This window comes from Apodemus sylvaticus, chromosome 6 (genome assembly GCF_947179515.1).
Source record: "Apodemus sylvaticus chromosome 6, mApoSyl1.1, whole genome shotgun sequence".
NCBI classification, from domain to species: Eukaryota; Metazoa; Chordata; class Mammalia; order Rodentia; family Muridae; genus Apodemus; species Apodemus sylvaticus.
This window is the reverse complement of record NC_067477.1, coordinates 8,531,521-8,541,773: the sequence shown is the minus strand read 5'-3', so window position 1 is coordinate 8,541,773 and position 10,253 is coordinate 8,531,521.

Genomic DNA, 10,253 nt, shown 5'->3' with positions numbered 1-10,253 from the left:
AGTAGGAAGACATTCTTGAATATCCAATTATCTCAATAAACTATTTTAATGATTGGACTGATATAATATATTTTCCCATATTTACTCAAGGACAAATTCTTTGGTGATGGAACATAGGATAAGGACCACAGTGATGTGAGTATAAATTTATGATGCCTTTGTTTTCAATATTTGAAAAGATTCCATTGCATAGATGTGCATAGTTTCTTTAGTATTTCTTCAGTTGAGGGACACCTAGATTGTTTCCATTTTTCTGGATATTATGAATTAAGCCTCTATGAACAGAGTAGAGCAAGTGTCCCTGTGATATAGTATGGCACATTTTTGGTATAAACTCAGGAGTGTCATAGCTTTGTTTTGAAGTAGAAATAATCCAAGTCTTCTGAGAAAACATCAAATGAATTTTCAAAGTGCTTGTACCAGTTTACACTCACACCAGGAATGGGAAAGTCTTCCCCATTGCTCCAAATCCTTGCTAGCATGTGCTGTCACTTGAGGTTTTGATCTTTGGCATTCTGAATGGTATAAGATGGAATTTCAGGATGCTTTTATTAGCATTTACCATATGACTAAAAACATTGACTATATAGTTAAGGACTTCAGGAATGTTTGAGTTTCTTCTTTTGAGCATTTTCTGCTTTGCTCTGTACTCTATTTTAAAATTAGGTTCTTTGAATTATTGGTATCTAAATTCATGAGTTCTTTTAAAAAATTAAATATTAGGCATCTGTCAGATATATGGTTAGTTAAGAAAGTTTCTCAATCTGTAGGCTGCAGTTTTGTCCTATTGATACTGTTCTTAGCCTTACAGAAGACTTTTAGTTTCATAAGGTCCCATTTATCATTTGATGGTCTTAGAGTCTGAGCATTGTGCAGGAAATTGCCGATACCTATGAGTTCAAGGCTATACTTACTTTTAGTTTCACTATCCAGTTTTCGGCTGTTGGAATCTTTATCTGTTTCAATGAGATGTGTAGAACCTCTCAGAGAATAGTTATTTTAGGCCCCTGTCTGTAAGCATAATGGTGTATCATTAATAGTGTCAGTGAAACTAGTACAGGGAAGAAACCTTTTTGGTATGGCTCCAGATTTCCAGGTTTGAAGAAGGTGGTTTGAGAGGTGGCCAGAAATCTTATCTGTAGTATTTGTTCAGTAATTTTCTTACTTCAGGAACTATAACACAGAGTTAGAACCTTGTATTCATTTGGGTTTCATTGTTGTGAAAAGACAACATAACCATGGCAAGTCTTATAAAGTATACATTTAATTGGGGCTGGCTTACAATTTCAGAAGTTCAGTTCATTATTATGTTGGGAAGCATGTCAGAATGTTGTCAGACATACTGCTGGAAGAATCAAGAGTTCTACATTTTGATTCAAAGGAAGCATGGAAGAGACACTCTTCAACAAACAGCCAGGAGGGGGCTCTTTTCCACACTGGGTAGAGCTTGAACAAAGGACTTCAGAACCCAACACCACATTGATGAGTGTACTTCCTCTTACAAATCCATCAGTACTCCAACAAGACTGCTCCTTCTAATAGAGTCAATTCCCACAGGTCAACCATATTCACATCACCATAAACTGCAATAACATGTTGCACTGATTCTAGGTTAAAAGTGAAGTCCTTAAGGATTAGACTTTCTAAATGTTGTTTCTGTTATATTTTAGGTTCAACCCACTCTTTGTGGGAGTTTCTCCTTGTTCATCCTGTTTCATCAGTAGCTATATATGATGGACCTAAGCCTGATCCAGGTTGACATGACATTGATGTTTTACATCAGTATTGTGAGCAGCTGTTCAACTTACTGTTGCATGTTCAGATTCAGGATTCTAATAATCTCATCAATTTGCCTTCCAAATCTGCCTCAAGTTGATGATCCTTTAACATGAAACCCGCAGCCAACACTGCTTCTCTGAATAACATTTCTCTAGCTCATATATGAGACACCAGATTTTCCCAGTCAGCATAAACAGCATTTGCTTTGATCACAGTTTTCTCAAGTAGCATCACCTGGCCTATTGAAATTTATTTGAAAGACCATTGTAACAATGTCATTTTATGCACATTTAGACTTCAGGATGCATTTTTTTCTGACATGACGAATAGAAACTATTTAAAGTTTAACCTTGTATTTGCAGCACCTGCTTAAGATGTAAATTATGTATAAGCATGTTGTAAGACTGAGATTGAATTGTGATGGGTTCACAAGGTTTGGAATTTAGCTTTATTCTCTGCACCCCACTATATTGTATGTAGAATTCACAATTTCAGAATTTTGTATTTCAGGATTCCAAAATTTTTGACGTATTTGTCCTCCAGGGTAGATGTTAACAAAGACTTCCCAGAATGACCTTAAATTCAGAACAGACAATCTGTCTATATACATTTAGGGTATAATATGATGTTCAATTATTTATGAACTCTGAAATCTGACCAATATTATTGTTAGTTTTCAGTTCTGAATAGTTCTACAGACAACAGATTTCACATGTTAGACACAGAGCAAAGAACTGCTTCCTACTGTGTGGAATACTGGAAAATCACAGCAATGTTGATAGGCGCAATAGAGCACAGCATCAGAATCATCATAGAACTATGCGTAAATGGGTGTGAAATGTCTAAGTAAGGAAACATGATAAAAATAGTGCATATCTTACTTCGAAGCACAGGTTTTAAGTTGGGAATGTCAAAGGGTAACTACTCAAATATCAGAGCTTTAGATTGGGATTGCAAAAATTCTACCAATTATTAGAATTTCAGAGGTAGAATAAGCACATAATCAGATTTACCAATATCCACCAGTAAGACAATCATGCAGTATAAATCTCAAATGGTGAACTTTAGATTATTTAAACAGTGTTTTGCAGAACTTAAATAATCTGAGGAAGTGGTGACCACTCTCTGTATGAGAGCAACAAGTAACAAACTGTTCTCACATATGAAGAGTGCCGTGATCATCTTACCAGAGTCCTTATACCAGTGAAGCTCTGAGGACACTTTCTACACTAATCATCAGAGTCGAGCCCAATTTGTCCATGCTGGTTTCTTTGCACATATGACCTGAAGTCCACTGATTCAGGGCTTGTTTTCTGCATACAGGACTCTGACTCATTTCTATGGCTTCTGTAATGAGATCCCCAACACTGTGATAAATGTGTGTTGAATGAACATCTTGGAGCTTCTTATTCAATGAGTGAAGCTCAGCAATGAGACTGGAGCAGAAGAAGACATGGAGGCTGCGGTCCTTTGTGTCATCTTTGCCTCAAGGATTCCTACATAAACTTAATGTGCATCACGGATGATGAAACAAAAAATCTTAGAGACATTCAACTCTCTGACCTCCCTTCATCAACTAGTATTCCATTACCAGATGTCCTCTTCCCTTTCTTTCATTTTCCTCCAGGTAGGCACACTTCATTTTTCAGAAGAGGAATATTTCATACAGGTTTTATTTCATCCTTCTGAAGAGCATAGCATCAAGTAGCTTCTTAAATTAATTAAAATGAGAAGTATACTCTGTTGGTGGATATGAACTAACTTGGAGAATGGTCACATGGAGGCTCTACTTCTGGGCTTTCACCAAGCAGTCTATATTCCAGGTCTACAGGTGAACTATGGGTCTTAATGTGTGTTTATATTGCTGTGATGAAGTACCATGAAAAAGGATCTTAGGGTAGACCTGTTTATTTGGCAAATACTTCTACATTGCTGTTCATTAGAATAATATAGCATACCAAGAACTGAAGCCGGGTAGTATAACAGAGACAGGAGCTGACACATTAGCATTAGCATACAAAGTCATTATGGTGTTTGAAATATGTGAGTTATTTGTTGAAACCACAGGAATAGATGTGAGACTAATGTGGGATGAATTGTAGTACTGAATTCCAGTGGTCCTGATTGCTATATTAATGGATTTTACATACTGTTTCTATATTTGATTGACAATATATTTAATCTCATATTATCAAGGCTATGTAGAAACCTCTGGTATAATTTGGAAGCAGGTCATCTCTAAGTGTGGCTACTGCATGGACCAATTTCCTTATCAGCTACATGTTTCTCACCTTTGCTGGGTATCCCTGTGTATGCACTTGTCATTAAGGACTAATAAAAACATTTTGTATATAGTTCTTCACTCACAGATTTGAAAGCCAGCAATACCCACCTAGGTTTAGTATATATTTTTACAGACTCTTGTGCCGTGGCACCTTGTTGATGTTTCCCCTTTATGCTAATAAGATCCTGTGAAATGTGACCTTGATGGGACTGAGGCAAACCCTGGGAAAAAACAGTGAAGTAAAGATATGTGAGGAACCCAAATTCTTTCAACGTTTAACCTGTTAGTGATAGTAAAGGAGAAATATTCAAGGCAATGAGGTGGGGTTAGTTTTACTGGCCTATATAAGTAGACAGATCAGCCTTATTGCCATAGCTCTTTTGAAAATACATAGACTTAGTGACATTTAACTCTACTCATTAGCTATAGTACTGCAACCTTCTACCCTGTGGTCTGGGGTTCCTTAGACTCTGTCATTTGCATTTCTGAACGTGTATTTTCATCTCCTTTACAAGTGTAGAGAAATTACCAGAAATTTGGAGTTTGGCTCTTATAATACATCAATTACAAAAATTATATAAAATATTAAGAATGGGCTTTTAGAAACTGATATGAATTCAGAGAAATCATCAGTCTCAGGTATCAGCCTGCCTGGACTACTTTTCAGAGTTAATATTCATTCACTTGTTTAGCTGTGTGTGCAAAATGCATATAGCCCCTACCACTCAGAAACATTGTTCTTACACATGTGGATAGATCTGATGATGGCAGAGCAAGACAGAGAATGTAGAATCACTTTACAGTTGCCCCTGTATGGTTTCTGCCAACATTCTCCAAATCTCATTTTAATGGGTGAACTTGTGAATATAGAGCCTTCTCTTTTCCTTCCACCAGAAGTTGCATCACATCAATGTGTTGTATACACAGGTATTTCATCATCATAGGCAATAAAAGTACATGACAATCTTACAAATTAGACAGTTTACCGGGTGGCTTCATGCTTTGCTTGAATAATCCTTGATTTCTAATACTCACCTACTCTTCTATAGTGATTCCATCCATATGATTCCAGGATGCCACTGATAAGAATATTATATTTAGGTTCTCCATTCCATAGCTTACTTCTTCCTTTTCCTTCTGAGAAACCTCAACTCATAATGAACCCATCCTTTACATTATGTTTCTGGGACAGCAGTAGAAAGAAGATCCTTAGAAGCCTGGGGTAGAGAAAAGGGATCAATGTGTTAAAAGAATCATTTGACCCATTATATTTTAGGGGAACTATACAAACTAATTTATAAAACACACACACACATGTATGAGAGAAAGAGAGAGAGAGAGAGAGAGAGAGAGAGAGAGAGAGAGAGAGAGAGAGAGAGAGAGAGAGAGAGAGAGAGAGAGATATGTTACCTGTTGAGTAAGGAAGAAGCTGTTTGTAGCAAATAGAATCAGTGAGCTGTGCTAGGTCTATTGCATAGGGTTTATGTGGGAATGGTGGAGAGAGGACTTCATCTGGTTCATGGGTCACTGATCTTGCATGATTTCTGTATTCTTTAGCTTGAATCCTACATATTGCTCTAAACCAGAGAGTGTTAGTAAGTCTCTGGCCAAAGACTAGAATTTCACATTCTTAAGAATCTTTGTTTTTTGAGGTTCTATATCTGGTCTTCATCCAGAATCACTTCTGCCCTGTGTGATACTCTGCATTTTGTATTCAAGTCAGATGTTATGCTACATTTAAAAGTTAGCTAAAATGGAGCTCTTTATATAACTCTGTGCTACAAGTTCTTACCAAACAAGCATAAATATTTTTGATACATTCTCCATAACTAATAAAATAAGTGGGTTTGGTTGCCATGATCTAGGCCTAGTGATGGACTGAATTTCAAAGTCATTTTGTAGATTGATAGATGTCAAGTCATATCATCTCAACTAATACACACACACACACACACACACACACACACACAAACACACACACAAACACACATATATCCTCATACACAGAGTCACTCACATTCACCCAATGAAAGTGAGAGGGAGAAACAGAGAGACACAGTCAGAGAGAGACAGAAACATAAAAAGAACAACAAAGAGACAGAAACAAACACAGACAAAACTACACAAGAAGACAAAAACTATAATAAATGAATACAAATACATATAACACAAGACATCAAGAAGATAATCACACACACACACACACACACACACAATTGCACCTCCAACAACAAACATAACAGGTACTAACAATTATCTGTCTTTATTATCTCTCCATTTCAATGGACCCCATTCCCCAATAAAAACATATAAGATAACAGATTGGACATACAAGCAGGATGCAGCATTTTGCTACATTCGGGAAACAAACCTTAATGATACTACCTCAGAGTCAAGGCTGGAAAAACATTTTTCAAGCAAATAGTTACAAGAAACAAGTGAGAGTTGTCATTCTAGTATTAAATAAAATATGTCAACCAAACTTATCAAATGAGATGGGGAATAACTCTTCCTATTTATTAAGAGAAACACCCACTAAGATTAAATCTCAGTTCTGAACATCTACACCACAAATGCAAGGATCCACACATTCATAAAAGAAACTGCTAAAGACCAAAACACACATTAAAACTCACAAAATAATAGTGGGAGACTTTAACACCCCACTCTCAACAAAAGAAACGTCATTGAAATAGAAACTAAGCAAAGATATAGTGAAGCTAATAGAAATTATGAATCAAACAGATTTAAAAGATATATACAGGATATTTCACCCTAAAATAAAAGGGTATACTTTCTTCCCAGTACTCCATGATACTTTTTTTTCAAAATTGATTATATAATTGGTCACAAAACAAGCTTCAATAAATACAAAGAGATTGAAAACCCACATACCCATGGAAACTGATCAACTCTCTTGCTCAATGATAACTTGGTCAGGGAAAAAAATAAAGAAATTAGTCTTCCCGGAATTCAATGAAAAAGTTAAGACAACATATCCAAATCAAAACAACCCTGAGATTTCACCTCACACCAGTCAGAATGGCTAAGATTGAAAACTCAGGAGACAGCAGGTGTTGGTAAGGATGTGGAGAAAGAGGAACACTCCTCAACTGCTGGTGGGATTGCAAGCTGGTACAACTACTTTGGACATCAGTCTGGCAGTTCCTCAGAAAACTGGGCATGACACTTCCGGAGGACCCTGTTATACCACTCCTGGGCATATACGCAGAGGATTCCCCAGTATGCAATAATGACACATACTCCACTATGTACATAGCAGCCTTATTATAATATCCAGAAGCTGGAAAGAACACAGATGTCCCTCAAATAGAGGAATGGATACAGAAAATGTGGTATATTTACACAATGGAATTAAAAACAATGAATTCATAAATTTTTAGGCAAATTGTTGGAACTGGAAAATATCATCCTAAGAGAGGTAACCAAATCACAAAAGAATACACATGGAATACAATCTCTGATAAGTGGATATTAGACCAAAAGCTCTGCATACTCAAGACAACATATCAAATCATTTCCAATAAGAAGGAAGGAGAGGGCCCTGGTCTTGGAAAAGCTTAATGGAGCATTGTAGGGGATTATGAGGACAGAGAAATGGGAGGGGTGTCATTGTGGAATGGGCAGAGGGAAGAGGTCATATGGGACTTATGGGGAGGGGGGAACCAGGAAAGGGGAAATCATTTGGAATGTAAACAAATAATATAGAAAATAATAATAATAAAAGAAATGAAAGGCTTCCTGGAATTCAATGAAAAGATTGGGCAGCATATCCAAATGAATGGGACACAATGCAGGCTAGTGCTATCAGGAAAATTCATAGCACTAAGGGCCTCTGTAAAGTAAGTGGAGAAATCCTATACTAGTAACTTCATAGTACATCTGAAAGCCCTAGAACAAAAAGAAGAAATTGTATCCAAGAAATTGTACCAAGCAGTAAATGGGAAGAAATAATCAAACTCAGGGTGGAAAACAAATGATTAGAAACAAAGAGATCTATACAAAGAATCAACAAATCCAAAATCTGTTTCTTTGAGAAAATCGTCAATATAGATAAACCCTTAGCCAAACTAACTAAAGTATACAAAGACAGTATCAAAATCAACAAAATCAGAAATGAAACTGAGGAAATTTAAAAAAAATCAGATCATACTACAAAAGACTACTCAACAAATCTTGGATATCCCATTTCCCCCAAGAAATTGAAGAATTCATTTAAAAACCTCCAAAACAAAAAAGGCCCAGGGTGAGATGGCTTTATTTTAGGATTCTACCAAAGAAGTGATATTCTTTACAATAGAAACAGAAGGAACACTACCTAATTCATTCTATGAAGCCACAGTTACTCTGTTACCTAATCCACACAAAGACTCAACAAAGAATGAAAATTTCAAATCAATTTCACTCATGAATATTGATGAAAAAATACTCAGTGAAGTTCTGGAAAACCGATTCCTGAAACACATCAAAACTATCATTCATGAGTGATACAGGACTGGTTCAATATGTGAAAACACATTAATGTAATCCACAATATAAATAAACTCAAAGAAAATGAAGATCATCTCATTAGATGCTGAAAAATCATTTGAATCGGGAATTCAAGGCCCTTACCTGCAAACCATAGGCCAGAATCAAATTAAGTGAAGAGATGCTTGAAGCAATCCCACTAAAAACAGGGACAACGCTGTCCACTCCCTGTATCTATTGAATATAGTACTGAAGGTTATAGTTAGAGTAATAAGACAACAAAAGTGGATCCAAATTGGAAAAATTGATTTAAGGTATTACGATTTGCAGATGAAATGATAGTATATATAAGCGAACCCAAAAATCTACAGAGAACTTCTACAGCTTATAAACATCTTCAGCAAAGTGTCTTCATGTAAAATTAATGCAAACTAATTAATAGCCTTCCTTTATACAAATTATAAACAGGCTGAGGAAGATAACTTGGTGTAACTCTTACCAAGTAAGCAAAAGAGCTGTATGGTAAGAACTTTCAATCTCTGAAAAAGGAAATTGAGGAAGACTTCAGAAGGAGAAAAGATGTCTCATGCTCATGTATTGGTAGCTAAAATTGGCCATCCTACCAAAAGATATCTACAGATTCAACACAATCCCCATCAAGATTCCAACATAGTTCTTTACAGACATTGAAAGAATAATTATCAATTTCATATGGCAAAAAATTCCAAGATAGTAAAAACAATTCTTAACAATAAAAGAACTAAAGGGAGAATCACCATTCCTGATTTCAAGTTGTATTACAGAGCAATAGTGATTTTAAAAGCATGGTATTGGTCCAGAGACAGAAAGGTTGATCAATGGATAGAATCGAAGATCCAGAAATAAAACTGCACACCCATGGACACATGATCTTCAACAAAGAAGCAAAAAATATACAGTGGAAAAAAGAGAGCATCTGAAAGCATCTTCAATAAATGTTGTTGATCTAACAAGCAGTCTGTATGTAGACAAATCCATATCTACCAAGTTCACTAAACTCAAGTTGAAGTGAATCAAAGATCATTAACATAAAACCAGATACCATGAATTTAATAGAAAAAAAGTGAGAAAAGACCTTGAACTCATGGACAAGGGGAAATTTGCTAAACAGAATACCAATGGCTTAGGTTTTAAGATCAACAGTTGATAAATGCAACCTCATGAAACTAAAAAGCTTTTTCAAAGAACTCAAGAAGTTAGACACCTTAAAGTGTCAAATAACCCTATTAAAAATGGGGTACAGAGCTAAAGAAGAATTTTTCAACTGAAAAAACTCAAATAGCAAAGAACAACCTAAAGAAATGTTCAACATCCTTAGTCATTAGGAAAATTAAAATCAAAATGATGGTGAAATTTCACATTACATCAATCAGAATGACTAAGACCAAAATCTCAGGTGACAGCAGATGCTGGCAAGGATGTGGAGAAAGGGAGATAGTCCACCATTGCTGGTGAGATTGCAAGCTGGTATAACCACTTTGGAAATCACTCTGGTGGTTCTTCAGAAAATTGGACATAGTATTTCCTGAGGATCCAGCTGCACCACTACTGGGCATATAGCTAAAAGATGCTCCAACATCTAACAAGAACACATGATCTACTATGATCACACCAGCCTTGTTTAACCAGAAGCTGGAAAAATCATAGATGTCTAGCAACA